Source organism: Anser cygnoides, chromosome 2 (genome assembly GCF_040182565.1).
Source record: "Anser cygnoides isolate HZ-2024a breed goose chromosome 2, Taihu_goose_T2T_genome, whole genome shotgun sequence".
NCBI classification, from domain to species: Eukaryota; Metazoa; Chordata; class Aves; order Anseriformes; family Anatidae; genus Anser; species Anser cygnoides.
In genome coordinates, this window is record NC_089874.1 from 53,803,408 (window position 1) to 53,823,987 (window position 20,580).

General features: G+C 46.7%; 1 long non-coding RNA gene across 4 annotated transcripts in view; it reads right to left on the reverse strand.

The window, feature by feature from the left end:
* The window catches only part of LOC106041719 (uncharacterized), a 200,995-nt gene that overhangs the window by 170,089 nt on the left and 10,326 nt on the right, over positions 1-20,580 (reverse strand). For all 4 annotated transcript variants that reach the window (XR_010829304.1, XR_010829302.1, XR_010829303.1 and 1 more), the window contains exon 2: positions 670-803. This is a non-coding gene — a long non-coding RNA (uncharacterized lncRNA). The remainder of the gene's footprint in view (positions 1-669; positions 804-20,580) is intronic.

The window sequence follows — 20,580 nt, forward strand, 5'->3', positions numbered from 1 at the left end:
GGTGAATAAATGTGAAGGCAGTAGGTCGGCTTGCATAAGAAAGAATTACCAGTCTGAGAGAGAATTACAGAATTTGGCTATAAGAGGCTGGAGGATTAGTAACAAATGTGTCATTCCTGTAAGTAATTTACTTAAACCAAAGCCATAGCAGAGCTGTTTAGAGTGTGCTCTCAGATTAATTTGAAGGACAGACTTAGAACATAATTATCAACCAAGAACAACTGTAAATTTGTAATAATATATCAGAATCACCAACCAACTCTCAAACAAGATCTATAGAACCGAATATCCTGCTCGGATTTAATGAATTCCAGTCTGTTTCAGAACTAGGTTGTGATTTCACATGGAAAACTGAATAAGTAACAGTGCAGGCCAGAAAAGTAATTGTGGCTCAAAAGATGAAACCAAAGAGCACATGTAAGAGCCTCCGAACCCTGCCAAAATTATTTTTGCGGTAGCCGTTTATGAGAACAGTATGAGAAGCCATCAACAGAGCTTAAGGAGTTTAAGTTCCCAAGTCCCATTGACTGATAAGGGTCCTGGAGATTGTCAGACATTCCTCTAGGTGCTCTTAAGATAACTTAATGAGGAGGATAAAATCCCTGTATTGGCCATATTTAAAGAAATACATTATGATTTGCAGACAAGTTTATAGTGTACATTGCTTACCTTCTTTCCCAGATTCATTGAATATTACTGGCACGTGACTAGCTGGTACATCTACGTTTGATGAGGAAGGTCACACACTCCTGCACTGCAGAGGAGGGGAGGAAAGGGAGTCATCTCCAGATGTCACTCCAGCTCTGCAGGATCAATGTGAAGTTTAACAATTAAGAAGAAAGACTTGGACTGACAGACCTTTTAGAAAAAAAAAATCCGCTCTCCTACTGCACTTTTAATTCATTACAGTCACAGCTGGCTATGGAAGTGACCCTCTGAGCTGAACTGATACCGCTTTTTCAGTGCCAGAAATGAAAATTCCCAATAAATTTGAAGAGCATAGGGGTGAATGCAGCTTGCTGAGGCAATGCAGGGCTTCAGAACCCTGGAGCAGCAGTGGGAGCCATCCCTTCCAGTCATCTCCCCTCCTCCTCATCATCCTCTCTCTGAGATCAGCAGAAGCAGCAGGCTGGGCATCTCTCCTGGCTTTCCCCTCTCAACAGGTAACACTGCTGCCCTTGTGCACAGAGCTGCACACAACTATTCTGGGGTGTTCCAGGTAACAGCCCAGCTCTAGAGGTTACAACACCTCTGGAAGTTACTAATTAATTCACCGTAGCTGCTCTGCCCTCTCCACAGTAACTAAATCCAGCAAACGTGTGTGTTGTCAGGCTAAGGAGCGCAGGGCTCTGAGGTAAAAGGATGGATACACTATTTCCTCAAATTTTCCTCAACTAAAATCAATGTGCAACTCTACAGGGAGTCAACACGTGAGGAAAGAAAAAAAAACTCTTTGGAATGCATGCCAAGTGCCTATATACATAAGGCACAGCATGCACATGAGCACAGGCAGCATTACTGCTGCTGGAGTGATTTACATGCATCAGAGCCCTGGTGGGGCTGCTGCTGTGTTTGGACACATCCGTATGTCTCTGGCTGCCAAGGATAAGCGAGCTCCAGCATTGCGCCTCTCCTGGGACCCTGGCAAGCATGCCTCAGGTGCAGGCACTCTGCCTGCAGCCCTGATCATAGGAGCAGGGTTGCACAGTCCAGCTGCCCGGGGCTCCCAGGACAAGTGCCAGCCCTCCAGTTGCTGAAAAGGACTTTTTTCCCCAGAACTTAAACATTACACACACAGTGTTTCAGTTGGTCCTAGAAACACAGTAAAACTGATGCAGGTAATACTTTTGACTTCTATAAGATCAAGGAAGATATCTCTCTAAATAGCAACAAAACACCAAGACCTATTGACTTAATGCCATTCCTTCAACACTGAGACATTTCTGAAGCTGATATCAGTCTTCCAGTGTTTGAGACCTTTCCTCCACCAAGCAGGTCTGACCCACCTCTAAATCATAGAGCAACAGAATAGTTTGGATTGAAAGGGACCTTAAAGATCATTTAATTCCAACCCCTAGAACTCCTCCCACCAGACCAGGCTGCCCAAAGCCCCATCCAGCCTGGCCTTGAGCACTTCCAGGGATGGGGCATCCACAGCTTCTCTGGGCAACCTGTGCCAGTGCCTCACCACCCCCAAGTAAAGAATTTCTTCTAAAAATCTAATCTAAGTCTACCCTCTTTTAGACAAAAACCATTACTCCTCATCCTATCACTACCCTCCCTGACAAAGGGTCCCTCCCCAGCTTTCCTGTAGGCCCCCTTTATGTCCTGGAAGGCCACAATAAGGTCTCCCCAGAGCCTCCTCTTCTCCAGGCTGAACATCCCCAACTCCCTCAGCCTGTCTTCATAGGAGAGGTGCTCCAGCCCTTGATCATCCTTGTGGCCCTCCTCTGGACTTGCTCCAAGAGGTCCACATACTCCAGGTAGGGTCTGAGGAGAATGGCATAAAGGGGGAGAATCACTTCCATCTACCAGCTGGTGATGCTTGCTTGGATGCAGCTCAGGATACAGTTGGCTTCTGGGCTGCAAGCACACCTTGACAGCTCATGTTGAGTTTTCCACCAACCAGCACCTCAACCCCACACTTTCATCAGCCAAATCTTTCCCCCCATCACAGCTCTGACTAGTACAATCACCACCCTCCCATTTCCCAAAACCACTCCTGAAGAGCCTCTTTTAAAACATCACAGCCTGTCTTTCAGATGACCCATCTGATCAGTCCTAGCAGGTGATCAAAATCCCAGGCATGTCAGCTGTTGCTTAATCACCTGCAGCCCAGACTTGGAGAACAGGTTAGGATGCCATTTCTTTGCCCAAGCATGCTCAGCCTGAGCGTATGATCATCCCAGTGTTGTTGCTGTCATTGTGGGCTCTGCGCCAGGTGCAGGAATTTCTCTTGATGTTTGCTATGGCTTTTAGAGAAGCACAGAGGCAAAGAGTGAAGAAAGAAGGTTTAATACCTCCTCCCTGGGACTCCTCATGGCTGGGAGGGCTGTATCTGCTGCTTGTGCAAGCCCGTGGACATCTTCCCCCGGCTCCAACTAGGCATTGCTCATCCTGGGGGAAAACAAGGGAGTGAGCAGCAAAGCAGGTCTCTGCCCTTCCCCTGTACCTCCTGCCCAACCTATGTGCTGTCCCTCAGAGAGGAGCATATGCTCCACAGCCTCTTGCTGGCGTTGGATGCACGAGATGCAGCTGGTCAGCAGGCCGATCAGCTGCACTTGGCACACGGGCTCCCGGAGCCAGAGAGAAACCACAGCACGGTGCTGGGGATATATGACTTGTCAGCACTGCAGCGGGGGAACACGAGGCAGGGATGGATGAATGGAGGCTGCTCAGCTGCCCTGGCCCACCCAGCTCAATCTGCCTGCCTTCCCTCAGCTCGCTTTCTCTTATCGTCATTGTAAGAAAGTGCAACAGCTTCTAAAATTGCCGTATCTATGCATAGCATTCACGTGCTGCCTTGCAAAGCCCCCCAAGGCGCAATGCTGCACTCGGGACATCCCACATGTGCAGCATGAGGAGGCTTGCAGGAAGATGCAGGCAAACCAAGCTGGGCTCGGGTGTTGCAGCCCCCGTTCCTGCTGCAGATCCCTTCATGATCAGAGTGCAATGTGTGGCGCCGGCTCCAGCATGGTTTGGAGGCAGCAAAAGGCACGCCAACTTCAAAGGGATCTTGGCTGCCCAGAGCGGCTTCTTGCAACTATTATTCTCACTATACTTTCCTTTTTTCAATTTTTGGGGGGAAGCAGACTTCATGACGCATCACACAAAGTATTTTTCTCACATCCCCCACCTCCCAGCCAAGGAACACGAGGTGTGCTGCTGGAGCTAATGAGCAGCCCCACGTGAGCCCATCTGCACTGCATGTGGCCCCAGTTTTGCGGCTCATCAGGCAAAAACTCTGCTCCTGCCTGGTCCTGCACACATGCACATGCATACTCAGAGAAATGCAATGCTCCTTTTGGCTAGGAGACAGGAAAAGACTCTTTGCTCTTTCACGTGGCCCCTAAACCTCACACGTGGGGGCTGTGAAAGGAATGGCGCAGGGACAAAGTACAGAGCTTCAGCTGGTTGAAGATGCAGGGTAGGCCCTTACATAAGCACACTGGTGATCTATACATAGATCGACAGCTGGCTGGGATCGCTTTACGGTCCAGCGACCCAGGGGTCAGGGCAAAGGAGGGACAGGAGGATGGCAGCACTTGCAAGTTTGCCATTAAAAAGCAGTGGGCAAGCTGCAGCCCCGGGGACAAGTCTCAGCTCAGACTGGAGGGACCACAGAGCCACAAATAACACCAGCCATCCAGTGCTGCAAGCTAGCCCAGGCCATTGTAGAAGTGCACAAAATGATGTGCAGAGAGGCACACACAAGGTGATTTTGCTGCCCTTAGGTCAGCAGCCTACTTTTTTCAGTTCTAAGTGTGGATAACCAACGCTGGATGCAGAGGAGGTGCTGCAGATACCCTCGGAGGACTTACCCAAACTTTGAAATAAAGCTTCATCCAGGGGAGAAGAGCCAGGGAATGACACAAGGCTTCAGGTGTGAGTGGTCCAAGCAACCTGCCTTTGCTTCAAACCGTCTCTCAAAGGGATCTCACTGTCCAGCAGGACTAGGCACATCTGGGGGCTCCAGGACTCTCACGAGCCACCGGGTATTTTATGGAGCAGCCAGCCCAATCCAAGACAGTCCCTCCCTGCTGACACGAGGGCTGGCAGGCTGAGCAGAGAGGCCAGGGATTGAAAGGACCATGGAGAATAGACTCATTCCTCCCTGCCAAGATGGCTTTCTCTCAAGTCATCGCCGAAGCACATTTAACACCACAATGTTTGGAAGGAGCCTGTGTGGCACATATAGGTTGTGCTAGACAAGCATGTAGCAGCTTTCTGAGCTGGCAGCAGGCATAGTGCCTTCGCTTTTATACACATATTTTTTAGGTTCGGCTACTTATTTAATTGCCCGTCCCACTTCTGAAAAGGATCTTCTGACTGGTCGTTTGCAGTAACACTGAAACACAGGAAACAGCGTGTTCCCACACTGCAGACCAACCATTACATCATGCCAGCGGCTGATAGGAAACACTCCCTGCAGCTGCCCCAGCAACTCCACCCCACGAGCACATGCAGACCAGCCCACCCCAAGCTCATCGGGTCAGCAAGGAGCCCTCGGAGCCCCAAAGCCCAGCCAAGGGGACCTGGCAGCGCTTTGTACAGATGTGCATGTCCTAGGCTGCAGATGAAAGCAAGAAGCAGGCTGGCTGGCCCAGAAGCATCAGCCAAGGCTCCCACTTCTCCTCCCACCCCCAAGAAGAAAGGCAGGCAGCTAAAAGCGTCATTAGCAGGACAACTCCGTCCGGCGGTTGTGTCCTCCCTGGCAGAGGGAATGTGAATGGGCAGGAGCAGAAGCAGCATGAGGTGAGTCAGGAAGAAAGCCTGGAGGGGATATGAAAACAGTTCGAAGAGCCTTTCATTGCAAGGTTTTGTTGTCCTGAATCTGACCCAGTCCATGGATATTAACAAGTGCTGCTACTCCACAACGCCTGTTTCATGGCTGTGAGTTGGTCATGGCTGTGAGTTGTCATGGCTGTGAGGTGGTCAAGGCTATGAGCTGGTCAAGGCTACGAGCTGGTCATGGCTGTGAGTTGTCATGGCTATGAGCTGGTCAAGGCTACAAGCTGGTCATGGGTGTGAGTTAGTAGTGGCTGTGAGGTGGTCATCAGTCTTCTGAGGTAGCAGATGCTCTCATAATTAAAACCACCACAGTCAACTTTGGCCATCTTAGCAGAGATACTAAGGATTTAATTGGAAATGACACCATAAATATTCTCCTTTTGTTAGTCTAGACGGTCCACTCGGCCAGACCTAAGGCGTGTTGATGGAAAAGCTACCACTGCCCTGTTCCATATCTAGCGAGTTAAGTCACCAGAGTGGTGAAAGTGATGCATCAGTAATGGGTCCAAGTGAAATATTTATTTAAATGGTGAAGACTCCCCAGAAAACAATTAGCTAACATTTGCTGAACTGCCAGCAGCCTGATTTATCTCATTATTCAGCAAACCGTACATTTAGGAAAAAATATCAAATGAGAGCTGGTATGTGAAAATATTGCAACAGAGGACTGAGAGCAGCAAATTCTTGCTACAGAGGACAGATAGTACTATTATTATTATTATTGTAATTGTGATTGTGTAATTTTTCTGCAGCCCCTTCCCTAGCAATACTGGAAAGCAATCCCTCAAAGGAGCCTTGTTCTACCAATAGGGGTAATTACTATTTTTTTCACTAGAGATGCAAGTGAAGAAACCTCAGTCTCACATCACCGTATCTTTTGCGGTGCCCCCACCCAAATTGCTAACATGTGTTTCAGGCCTGGGGCAAGCCTTCAGCTTTGGAAAATAAACTGAAAACAAGAAATTGAGGGGTTAGTCTAGGTGTTTATCTTCCCCTCTAACCCGACTACCAGACAAATTATCATGATAATCCCAAAATGGCAAATCACCAGTGGGTCCTGGGAAAGTCTCTGTAGCAAGGAAGTAGCTAGACTTTTACTTCAGAGAGGGAATCTATACAGTAATAAAATTTGCATACTTTATAGCCATAATAATTGAGGCTGGACCTAATGGGCACTCAATGCTTGCTACTGTTTGAGTTCAGCTGTAGAATCTGGCCATAAATATCACAGCTATATCAGAAATTTTGCTGTCCTGCAAGCTGTTTATCTTTCCCCAATGTTTTCAAACAGCAGTCGTCCCGCAGTCCTGCCCTAGATACACTTTCGGTACATTTTTCCCCATATAAATATATTGTAATAATATATATATAATGAAGTATATGTATCTAGTGTATCTATTTTGTCACACATACATTTTGTGTATATATTCACATACTATACATAAATGTTGTTTTGTTTAGAAATATACTGCTACGCTTTACCACTTCAGTCATAAGTGAGTATGCTGAACTACAGCTGTAAAAATAAAGGAAATAAAAGTCCATTTTATGACATGTCATCACTTATTTTTTCCTGTTTACTCAGTAACTCACAGTGTCAGACAGGCTGTAAAGCACCCTCAGACCCTAGTGTGAACTCACAAAGTTCCTGCTGTGTATGTAGTCTTCACTTACACTTAATTTTGCTTTGAGTGCTCAGAAATTAGTCGCCAAGGGTCTCAGCAAGAGGGCTGGGATTTTTTCCACTACAAAAGTAGCACATGGTGCCCTGGACACTGGTTGAGCCCCAAGAGTGCTTTAGGAAAGCATCAGAAATGATGCAGGACTGGCATGTCTTCACCGGGGAAGTCCCATGTGCTGGTGCATCTTCTCCAGCCGCCTCAGCCTCCACCTTGGCCACCCACCTCCTGCACTGATGACCTGAATCCTATGTGTTTATGGTTGCTCTGGACAAATCACTCTGGCTACAGAGTCTATTTTAAACAAGCTCAGTCTATGTATATGCTCTGAACACGTTCCTGTGCTACAGAGACAGCCCCCAAAGTCACATTTAGAAAGAAGCTGTGCCTGACACTGGGTTAAACTAGTTATTAACTCTCAAGGCTGATCATAGTGGCATTTTGTACCTCGGGGTAATTAATGGGCATAATGCATCTTGAGGCAAGAAAACAGCAAAGAAACAGTTTTAGTCTTATTCTAAACTAAGCCAGGCAAGGCCAACAGTGTTCCTCTGAAGAGGGAACACAGGCCCATGTGGTTAATGTTATTACTGATACAAGCGCTCTTAGGAAGCCGACAACTTTGTGCCAATTCCTACTTTTCTGGGTTCTTCCTTTTTTTTTTTAATTTTTTATTTGTTCTTTTTATTTATTTCAGTCATATCTTCCCTTCCCATCTGCAGAAAGATGGAGCTGAGCGGAACCCAGAGGCAATTAAGATCTGCACCACGTGATGCTTTCAAGAAGAAGGTGAGGAAACATGCTGGCCATTATGCGGAGACCACGGAGATGAAGGAAGAGTCACGCTAATGAAGACAGGAAGGACGATGAACTCAGACTCGGAGAGACAGGAAAGTGAATAAAAGCGCCAGACTGAAACAGAGCAGCAATTTTATTCCAGCAGCAATCTTCTGAAACAGAAATTGGGATTAAAAACACGTTTATAATGAATGACCAGCAACCTCCGCAGACCAGCAGCATTCACATGGGGGACAGAGGAACAGCCATCAGCAAGGTCAGAAGCTGAAATGGGCGCTGGAGCCCCAGAGACCCCCACAAGAAAGAGCCACCAGCCATCTCCCCCTGCCGCAGCGAGCTGACGGAGCTGGCAATTCTTCTGCAGGCATTAAGGTCCTGATCTTGCTCCCAGCAAAGTCAAAGGCAAAATTCCCATTGTATGATGGATCACAACTAATTTCCTGCAAGCTCGTTGAAGTTGCTCGAGCCAGCTTCCAAAAACAAGCCAATACATTTTAAAACCACAGCTGGGGGTCTACTGTATTATAACATGACCCCTGAGAGGGTACAAATTGCTGTGAGGTGAGTCCTCCTAGCTATTGTTTTAGGCTGCTGACTCAGGAAGACAGGGCTGCCTTGTTCCACATCTGAAAGGGCTTTTTTATTTATTTTGGAACCACGCAGACTAGAAACGTTTTGGGGTTGTTATTTGTGGGTGGAAGGGGGGGAGGTTAGGGTGTTGTTTTTTTTCCCTCCGCCAACACAAATTGTGAGGAAACTCAGGGTTCACAAGGAGCAACTTTCTGGAGTGGTGGGGGTTGTCGTGCAATTCCTGCAAGTCGCTAATAAATGCCAAGGAGAGAAGGAGTGAAGCAGGATGCTGTCTGAGGGCCCTGCTCCTCAGCAGTGAGGGCCTCTGGTGATACACCCTGATGCAGTCGTGTGGGTGTAGGTGCAGTGCGCCAGAGCTCAAAGCAAGATCAGCGGCTTTGCTTGGCAGATTATTTCTGATTATTGCACAGGTCTGGAAAGCCAGTTGCTGTTGAGGTTGAAGCCACAGTGCACCACTGGCATGGCCAGGTCCCCCCAGCACACCAGTGATTTCTGCTGCGGAGAAGCTGGTCAATCTACCCCCGTCACTACTGTGGCTGTTGCCTGGATTCTGTTTGTCCGGTCCTGAATTTAGCCCACACTTAACTACACGCAGAAATAAAATGGGCCTATTGCTTTCCTATCAGCAATTTATGGAACATTAAAGCCTGAATTGGCAAAAGTCCCACTTCACAGAGAGCAAGATCAGGCACTCGTGCAACGCTTCACGTACAATTACTTTTAACTCGGCTCAGTTACCAGTGTACTATAATATCTGCGAGAATTTTTAAATGGATCATTTTGTCAGTTTTTCTCCTTACGCTTGCTCTGCCTTAGACACTTGTCACCAATTTTATTTAATTAGCACTGCAATTGTATTAACACCACATTTTTTTAAATTTAATTATGCTTCTGCAGTACCCCAGCTTGTTTTGTGCAATTAGCGCTCTACTTTCATACAAATTAATCTCCCTGGAGAACTGCATCGAAAACAGAGAAAAAGAAGAGACCTCATTTAATGGAAGTAACAACATCAACTGACTATATGTGCATATAGCCTTCATATGTTGCCAAACACACAATTTGAGGTTTGCGCCTCTCGTACACACAAAATGATCAAGCAGTTTTATCAGGAGTGAATTATTCTGCTGTCAGTAATTTTATTTTGTTGGGGGATTTCCATCCTGGGTGTCGTGCAAAGAGTTAAGTCCGTGCTCTGCTATATCAGACAATTTAATCTAAAGAGGAGAGGAGGAAGACTGGTTCCTGTATCTGGAAAACATTTGCTTTATCGGGGAATGTAAGAGTGCCTCTAACAGCCCTTTCTCACTTCAGCAGCAGCCGCAGACAATCTGAGGCAGATTTAGGGTATTTCAAGCCAGGGACAGCTCAGCTTCTGCCATTGCCCTTCTGTATGGAGGTTTGTTTAGTGTTTTGCCTGCCCTCTGTGTAAACGGTGATGAACCTGAACCACTAACCTCTCCTCTGCTTTGCTCATAAGGCGAACAGCAAAGTGCAGCCAGTTCCTCTGGTGGGAGCAGCAGATCAGGCAGCCTTTACGCATTATCCTCGAAGTGCGTGATGGCAGTCAGCAGCGCAAATGTCATGAAAAGACAGTGAGAGTGACAGCATGGTGACCGGCTGGCTAGGAACCATAAAGCACTCACCAGAAGCTACTTCTGAGTCCTATCAAAAATCAGAGAAATTGGACCTATGGTGGACACCTGAGGCCATCACCAAGACGAGGACTTGGTAGATTTTTGGCTGTTTCCACCAGCTCAGTTTCACAGGAAATAACATCCTTGCTATGGCCCTCGTAAAACGTTGACCATGGCAGCAGGTCTCTCCATCCTTCCCAAATCTGGCAGTGTGGCAGAGTCATGTCATCTTTGGGTATTCCTCTCAGAGTTACCTGCTCATGGAGCAACCACGTCTGCCCCAGCTTATCGCACCATCCACTAAGGGTCAGTACAGTAACCCAAACAGGCTAGATCAAAAGCCACAAAGTGAAAAAGAGCTGAAGGCATCTGTGCCCAAAAAGTGTTCACTCACACTCATTTCAGGCCTAAAACTGCAGTGATTTTCTAGCAGTCTTCAGAGGGAAGCAGTTGAGGACACCCAACTGTGAGAGATTTCTCCTACAAAGCATTGTCCATGTCACAGAGGAGCTGGAAATTGTGTCAGGAGGAAGAGTTTGGCCAGTCTGGATATTACTCCAAATCCTTGTCCTTTGGAATGGCACTAGTTTTACACAAAGACAACTCACAACACTCACATCTGATCAGAGGTACCAAAAGAATACAGTTTTTCACATTGTTACAGCTTCTTCTGCTTGCTCAAACCGTGATGGAGAACAGATAATCTTTAAAAGAAAAGCACAAATGGAAAGCTGGTTAAAAAGTGGGGAAGCGTCAATCAGCCACACAAAGCTGACAACGGATCAAAGACCGTATCAATGATTAACAGGAGTAGATCAGGGATTTTTGTTTTTTCAAAGCTTATTCTGAGCCAGCTGAAAGTGAAATACGTGGTGCTACAACCTTCCGGTGCATTTCATCATAAAAGAAAGTCCTACTTCATACACATCAGCAAAATACAGACCTGGCATTTCTCGTCACGACTGACTTCTTGAAACTTTACCCTTTAGTCGATCAAACAGGCTGTTCTGAGCATCTGACAACCTTGCCATAGCCAAGTCAAGTTGAACACCAAAGAAATAAAAGCTCAAGACCTGGCTTGATGTTTCCTGTGGTCTGGGATAGTTGAACACAAAAAGAGTGGCATAGTGAAACTTGGCTTTATCCCATTGCCATCAAACAGTGTTTTGTTGGTTTGGCATGTTCTGGTTTTAAGCATATAACAGGAGAAAATTTGGATTGACTTAGTGACAGAGGGGGTTTAAAAGGTTGAGAGATGTGAGGTCATTGTGGAGAAGTGTGGAAAAGAATCCAGAAGGAGATGCCTTCCCCACCACCCCTGATGCACGCTGGAGGATGCAGAGGCTGAGGACAGCTTGGAAGGAACAAGCTGTGAACCTTTTTACACCTGGTTATCCATACATGTTTGAGTTTATGTGTCCAGTGACACCTCAGGTAGGCTACAACTAGGACAACCTGGCACCTTCAGAGATCCACGGGGCGGTGACTCCATCTTGTGCTATTTTCTCCCCAAAAACTTACAAGGAGGACTGCGACCAGAGTTGCTTCCTTGGTGGAGGCAACACTTCATCCCCCTTCTCCCTTGTATTAGGGCCCCAGCGTTATGCAGGCGGGGCTGTCACGTTGGCCAGCATCAGTGCCTGAGTATTGCGGCCCCTTCTTCTTCCTCGCCCAGCAGGGGTTTGCATTTCTAGATGCTCAGATGCAAAGCACCAGGGTTCTTCTGGCCAAAAACCTAGTGACAATCAGCATTGCAATGCTCAGCCACACATTTCAGTGATACCGCCAGCTAACAAGTTTCTCGTTAGCACATTAAAGCACTGCTGGCTAAAAACCCCTTGTTAGCACTTGCTGCATGGAGCAGTTGCTCACTTCAGCAGCAGACCAAGTTACTTTAGAGATTAATGGCACTGCCGTTAGGCTTTGTCCTTTCTATTTGTTAACTAGTTCGTTCTGCAAATAATAAATACGGAGGGGGGGGAAAAAAAACCACAACCCTATTCTCCAGAACACCACTGTGAGGAGACAGGATTAGAATGACATCAAGTGGCTTTCAGCGTGACTTTGTGCAGTGTCAGGGTAGACATTCATACGGCAGCACAATTATTCAGTCAATCCCACTCCCTGTCAAGTCAATGGATACTGTGCCAGTGACTTCAAAGGAAGAAGGATCATGCCCTCCTGTGCATTTTAGGGCTTTAACAGAGGTTTCTAAAAGCGTTTTTTAAACAAAGTAATCCCATTTATTTTTCAGAGAAGCGTGCAGAAACAGCAGACTTGCTAGCTGCAAGGGAATTCCATTTTTTTTCCAGTTAATTGTGTTCCTAAGCAGAATGAGAATGAAAACCGAGATCTTTTTTAATCTTCTGCAATGTGAAAATTCCAAAAATTGCAAAGCTCAGTTGGGATCAATGAAAGTGTTGTTTTTCAGTAACATCAAAACATGTTGTTTCGGTTTTGATATCTGTTTCATAAGAGATTATGCTGTCATAGAGCAAGCAAAATAAGTATTTCGGTGATGTTTTAGTTGAAAGAGACACCAGAATGGCCCGGTATGACAAGATCTGTCTGGACTGTCTGGACCACATTGCAAACTCTTCACTCTGGGGTTTATTTGTAGCTGAAATTTAGAATGCATTGATTTCTCATTCTCTGATGGGAAACAAAAACAGCAACAAAAACTGTAAGAAAGTTTTGTAGTAGTTTTATGCATCACCTGTTAGCTCACAACGTGCATTAAGGGAACATTTACAAAGAGTTAATAAACGACAAATAGATACTGTGGACATGCTACAGACATGAATATTATGTATTACAAATGCTCATAAGCATACAAGTGTGACAGAAATTGAGAGAAGCCCATTGACCTCCTGGCCTCTACAGCAATTGATTAACCATATACTAAGACACCTATTTATCCTGTATTAACCATTGTCCAGCTTTGCCCGCTTGTACGGCCTGCCCCTGACAGAAAGCAGGACCACTTCTGTGAGAGCTACCTCGCACCAGTGCCAATAGTGATTGTTCAGATCTGGAGGCCAGCCTCCCCCTCCAGGCCCAGCACCCTGGCCGAGATGCTGAGTGGGTGCTGGGGGATGTTTGTGCCCCTGCTCGCCTCTGGCAGGGCAAAATGCTGGAGGAGACAACGAGCAGCAAAGGGGTGGGAGCAGGGGAAGATTTACACCCTCCCAGGTCATGAGGCCGCTGGTTCTCACATTGTCCAACTTAATGTACTGCTTAAAGGCCACAGCAGCAAAAGCAAGCAATCTGTCAAGCTAATTTTTTATTTTTTTTATCACCTTCAGAGTCCTGAGCGAAACTCTCCCCTGTCAGGAGACAGGGAGTCACCTGTTCCAGGAGTCACCCTGTCCTCCTCTGCCCCTTTTTTGGAGCACGAATGCTCTAGATGCGCATCAGGCAGGGATGCAGTGCTACCTGGCACCTGTGGGATGGACGCCAGTGAACCCACCCTCCGTACAGCTAACCTCTTCCCTGCTAGCCTGGCACGGCACAGCCACAGCACAATAAAATGTATCCTGCTAAAGTACAAATGCGGTTGTATTAACAGCAATGAAGAACAATGCATTGAAATAGCTGTAGTGTTTGAGATATCCCAGTTAATGTTGCTGGTTTAAGGAAATCTTAAGAGGCTTATTACATTAGCTCTGTTTCCCTGGTTAAGAAAAATCAGCTTTAACTCACTCTTCCCCAAGAGAAGTAAATGGAAAGTATGGGTAGCATGTATCAGAGATACTCAGATTTTACCTAAATCAGTTTAAATTAACACTGAAATTTTCACTACAAATATTCGCTACCTCATTTGCAGTGAGATATATATCAGTTTAAACTCATACAGAGGCTTACTTCAGCCATTAGAGAACAAACGAGTTCAGGCAGACTGCGATCTATTCTCACAGTCGCTAACATTGTCGTTACTTCTAAACTGAATGAGATGTGCCAGGATGGGCTTTCGATCTGCTGCTGAAGATGCGAGATGTTTACAGTCATCTTTCATATTTAAATACTGAGGGCATAAAGGTGGGTAGCTTGAAGATGGGTTACAGCACATGCAAAGCTAAGAGTCCAGGAAAAAAGGTCTGTGCTGTGAAGAAAAACTGCTACGTTTTTAAAAGGTGGTATGTAAATTCAGCATCAATGCCCTTGTGTGCAAGCCTATACATATCAACAGGGTAGTGACAGCTCATCTACACAATGTCCCCAGTGCCATCATGGGTGCTTCTGCACCACCTTGTCCCTGCATGCCCTGGCCTCTAACGCCAGCCCTGGACCTGCGTGCTGTCCACAGACAAGCTCCTCAGGCCAGTTCCCCATCTCTAAAGCACAGGATAATTCCCAGGAACTGAAATCCCTCTCACGCAGTGTGACAAGCTGCTGGGACAGCCCATGGTGAGGATTTTGCTTGCAGCAGCAGCACTGGGGCAGCAGGCGGGGCAGAGGGGCTGTTGCTCAGGAACGTCACTCGCACCTTCCCCAAAATCCCCTACCCTATCCAAATTTTTTGCTTCTTTTTTGTTCCAGCACAGAGTAATCTCCAAACAGCTCTGTGTCCTTGCCAGACCAACCAAATTGCGATAAAACTGATCACCCTATACGCTTCCCATAGTGTAATACGGCATCACAGTACCATGAACTTTCCTAGTTCTTCGTTACACTGAACAGGCAGGCATCACTATTTTTTGCCAAGTCAGCATGGCTCAAGTCAGGAAAAACAAAGTCACCACTCGTAGCAATGCAAGCCTCATATAACAGCATCACAAACAGAAGGAGAAAAAACTCCCACAGAACAAAACAGGAAGCAAAGGGCAAGGTGGAGCTCCATTTCCTAATTCCCAGTGGTCTGTACATAAGTCTCCATACGTTCCCCCACAACAGACCTGTTATGTGCCGATTAACCCCTACTGTGGCTGATTCTCTAACTTTGCTGTAAGATTATTCTCATTTTACTGAAGAAGGGGAAACCGAGATATGGAAAGACAAAGAAAGAGGAAAAAAAAGCCTTGCCCAGCCTGAAAGATTGCACTGCAAAGAATAGATTAAAGACTTACAGTCCTAGCAGACACAAAGCTTGTAAAAATTATCTTTTTTTTTTTTTCTTCAGAATTTTACCATCTGGCTGCTATTGTTATGATTATTATGGAAATGTTTTTACTGTCACAGGGAAGTAACAGCAGTGGCACTATCTAACAATGCAACATCAAGAGGCAGCGAGACAAGTTTGCTAAGAGCGTGCAATGAACAGAGAGCCATCTCCATACCAAAACAGAAACTCTGGTCAGTATTTCCCATTCACATGGTTTCCATTCTCTAGATATTTCCTGCTTAAGTACACTCATGTTGTTCATCCTAGAAGTACTTTTCTTCTTTCCAAAAGATGCTTCTGGCAACAGTCCTGATGCAGAAACACAGATTGACTGTTACTTTTACAGTCATCTTAGCTGATAGATTGATCCATTGATCTGTTATTTGTCTTTCTTCATACAAGTATCATGTTGTTGGATGATTTGCAGTTACTTTTAGAAACAGGTAATCATCCGGTCAATAGAGCAGAGGCGGTTCGATAAAAGATGCAGCAAATAGAAATTCACTGGGTCCTGAATGAGTGAATTAATGGTTTACTAGATCTTAATAAATCATCAGCTACTTCCTCATGTATGTTATGGGAAAAGCTTCAAAAATGTCCGGAGGGCCAGGTGCCCTCAGCAGTGGCAAAGACCACAAAGAAAACTACTCACAGTCAGAGGGTTGGGAAGTAGAGGAGGAGAGGGTAACTAACAGAGGGGTTACAGCCTGTGGTCAGCTGTATTCAAAATGCCTGCCATGGGGATGCTCCAGGTTGCAGGGGGCTGAGGGGGGAGGAAGACACCTGTATGATGTGACTGGGCATGATGAAGGTTTTCTTTGGGAAACACCACAAGAATCACAAAGCGAAACACCAAGACAAGCAGGTGCTGTCTGGAGGTTAATTGTGGCCATCAGAGATGAGTGGTTACATGGATATGCCTGTTTAAAATTAACGAAGACGTTGTTAGCTTCTACAGCTCTTTATAGAAGAGGCTGTGGAAAAGGACAGAAGGTCCTCACGCAAAGCTAAACAAACCAAAACATTGTTTCATCTTCTGAATGGGATCTGATAAAGTGGGTAGAAACAGATATTTGCTTGGAAACAACAAGAAACCTTACTGATGGTCTCAATGGACTCAAGAAAAAAGTGCTGACCAGAGCCCACTGGAGTATACAACGTGTGCAAGTCAAGGCATCCAGATTGTTCTTCTTTTCCGGTACATTTAGTACTTCTTAGGACCCACCAAAGAGGAAAACAGAAACAAATGGACAAAAAAAAACTATTGTCACAGCTTCTTAAAAAGCATCCCTTGCATGATGTGTGCTATGGCGGGCATGGCAGCAGTCAAGCATTACCACAACTGCACTGATCACCCATGTAGCCAAGGTAACCAAGATTTCTTGGCACAACTCGCAAGAGGAAGAGGACCCCTTCTTCCTCCTCACCGGTAAATTGATGCCCACTGCTGGCAAGGCAATGGGTGACTTGGCAGGGGGTGAGCTGGGGGCTTTGCTCCATCCCGTTGCGCTGTGTGGGAGAGCAGTGCTCACACAGTTATACCAACGAAAGCTTCACTGCCTTGGACTGCTGCCGAAAATTAGAAGGATATTTCCATGCAGCCTCACAGACTAGCTCTCTTTTAATGTTTTTACTCCGCTCGATGACTTAAATCCAGTCTGTGAGTTCATGGTCCTGGAGATTCCTGGAGGTACTGTAAAAGTATAAAATAAAAAGACAGACCCTATCCCAAGGAGCTTACAGTCTAAATACAGGTCAGAAAGATAACAGATGAACAGGCAGAGTGGGGAGTGCAGCTGAGATTAACCAGGGATAAAATACAGAGGAGGAAGAGGTGGGGATAAAAGACTCAACCCGATGAAACCCATACAAAACTTGGAGGGAGATGAGAAGGTCCTCCAAAGCACGTGCTGAACAAGATTAAAGAGGTAGGAGGAGAGGCAGGAAATGATAGCACCAATGAAGCCAAGGCAGGGGAAGGTTTCCAGAGGAGCACCAATGAAGCCAAGGCAGGGGAAGGTTTCCAGAGGAGCAGCACCGACTGCCTTGAAGGTAGCTGGCAGAGACGAGAGGGCATTGAGATCAGTTTGACCGCTTCCCCCACTGCCCCTTCCAAAGTTTTGTGGTGAAAGTTCAGGGATATCCATTGCTGCAAACTATCAAGGCGAAAAGGGCTGTTAATTCTGGGGTTAGGTTTTGTTTTTCTTTAAGGGCGATAGGGCTTGAGAGATTCCCTAGAGCGTACTCTTTTTATAATCCTTTTGGGATTAAGTAACTCCAGACACATTTCCCTGGGGGCTGGATCCCCTTTCAGTTTGGCAGGCTGGATAGGCAGCTGCATGTCTCCCTGCAGAGGGGGAGGATGTTAACTATCTCCCTGCCACTGTCTCCACACCATGCTTGACATCCTTTCAGGGTTTTAGCCCAGGATCAAAATGACTTTTACTTTCTAGGACAGGTACAACATGCGGAGAAGCAAAAGGATGAGCTGCCATTCTTTGAGAAGGCTGAAGCACCAGAGGGCTGTGGTGCATCTAGACACATGGCAGGGAACTGAATAGCCAACCAAGCCTGGATCCCAAATGTCATGCTGAATGCTGCAGCCGTGGTTGTGCAGTACAACTTCATGCCGATGTCAAGCAGGGGAGAGGGATGCAGGCTGGAAGAGCAAACAGGTACCTTTGTGTGGGTGAATGCTTCCTTCTATAGTATGTGTATACATACTTTCGGGACACCTACTGTACTAAACCACTGGCAGGCTTGTTTTCCTGATATTTGGAGGAGAACAGAGAAATCTCCTCTCCTGCCCTGACAAGGCAAAGCACTCACAAGAACATGAAGCCGTGTTATCTCATCAGATACAGAAGCTTATCAATTTACCCCAAACTGCATTTGTCCTGTTGAGGATGCTCCACTGCTTGGCCTGAGCACAGTCTGTTCCCATGGCTCTCGCAATGTGACAATCTCACAGGTCAATCCATGCAGGGCGACTTGAAACCTGAACTTCCCCAGTTCACAGATCATCAGACTTACTCCTTAATTAAAAAATCCTACCACTGGCCTCAGTGAGGACAGAGCCAATCTAACCCAAGGTAAAACCTCATCCCTATTATCTGAGAATTTCTGTTAGCAGTTTTGTTTCACCCTCCTTTCAAGAAGCTCCCTGTTACAACATGCTCACATACTTGGTTTCGGTGTTAGCTCTGTAGCTGACAATGAACCTGTCCAATATCTGCTAGGAGAAGGCAAACGTGACAAACCTGCAATGGTGATACATTTCATTTTGCAGTGATGGGATGGGTAGTGAAGCAAGAAATCACCTCCCGAGACAGCATGGGAAAATTGGAAAATAGTCCTTGTGCTTCCTGAATGAGATATCTTGAGGGGAGTAGCTGGTGCCGTAACTTACACAAGCCACTAAACTTCATTAGTGGAAAATTGAGTAAATATCATTAGAACCTGGCCAGCCCCCGCTCTTTGCTGGCTTTGTTTGGGGAAGCCATGGCACCAGAAAACAAGGAAGCAGAAAGCTCATTTTTCTGCCCCCTGCCACACAGGGACACTTCTTTCTCCTTGTACAAACTGAGCTCCCGCACAGCACACATGGAGAACGCAGCCATCGCGACTCCCCTCCCGTGCTGGGATGGGAGAAACACCTGCACATTTACAGAAAGATTACATTAGGGAAGTAAATCCACCAGCTGTGCCAGCCAGGCAGCGTGAGGTGTCACGTGCGTTTGCCTGGTGTTCCCCTCCTCGCAGAGCCAGCACGAGCCCCGTGCGGGGTGCTGCGGGTGGCACCCGGCCAGCGCAGATGCCTGCGGCTCACGCAAACCTCATTTTGCACCTTGTGGTTGGTGAGAGTGCTTGAAGAAGGCAGGTGCTCGAGGGGACCGGGCTCATGCACTGCCGTCCTGTGCAGTTGTGCAGTCAGAGTCCCCCAGTGGCTCGGTCAGGGTCGGTGACATTCCTGCTTTGCATTGCAGCCCCTGCAAAGAGCGTGGTCTTTATGGAAATGTCAGGCCCATGTGTTTATTCTCTGTGGGCAGAGAGTAAATCTAATTAAATCAGAAGCCTTCCAAAGGGTCATTTAGGCAAATTTGTGGAGCATATTAAATTACACTACCACCATTTTCCTGCAGTTTTGGCCTCCCAGTCTGAGGGACGGGGGCTTAGAGCAGATAAACTGATGGAAAGTTCCTCAATCTCCAAGGAAGGATGGGAGAACAAGTGGTCTGTTCACATTTTCCCATAAGTATCACAGTAGCAGCCTGTGAGGGAAGGGTTTATTTTAGGAAGAGCTATTTTGAAAGCTAAAGTGTCATATCCTGGCTGGCTCTTTTCGTGGTGTTACTATAATCATCCGGTTATGACAAGCTTAATGCAGAAAAAGCAACCTCTATTCTTTTTTTTTCTTTTTTTGGGAAAAGAAACAATGCAACTGGACTATTTTTGGACAAAGGCTGTCATTTTATTTCTTTTTTTCGATACGCTTTTTACTTTTCCCTCTCATCTAACGCTATTTATAAAGCGTCAGACGTTAGATCTAGGAACTGCCTGTCCTTGCTGCTGCAGAAGCCTGTGCTGGCAGCTCTGCCCAGCCAGGCGCACCTGCGAGGGCTTGCTGAACCTAGCACGGCAAGCGCTTCTCCAGCTGGCACACGGGCTCCCCTGCTCTCATCCAGCCCTGGCTGGGGACAGGAAACAACGTGCAGACCCTGGTTGGTGAGCACTCACCATCCTCACTATCTGAGCACTCTCTGAAACCAGCCCCTCATTACCTGCCTCCAGGCTAGGAGCACGCCCGCTGACCCCAGGGCGAAGGGATCAGGCAGAGGAGCCCAGCCTTTGGCACAGCAGCCGTGAGAGATGGGAGGTGGCCGGGTGGGCTGGCTAGTGGTCAAAGCGCTGGTCCTGCTGGTGGCACGTGCAGCTGGTGGTCTTGGGATCGCTGGAGTTAATGCCCGGGAGCTTGTCCTGGCTTAAGCCACATTTTCTGTGCACCAGACAGACAAACAAGACAAACACAGACTGCATCGTCCCTTGTGCTGAAGTAGCTCCTGCTTTGAATTCAAAGGCAGAAGTAGGAAATTGATATACTTTCTAATTTATTGGGGGGAAGATAACTCTCAGAAAACCAAGGAGACTGCTCTCAATTTATGGAAAGTGGGCGCTTTTAAACAGTGAATGAGTGAATGTTGAAAGAGTCCTGCCTATAGAGCTACATGCATTTAATATTCAGAAGACTCACAGGAGATGCTAA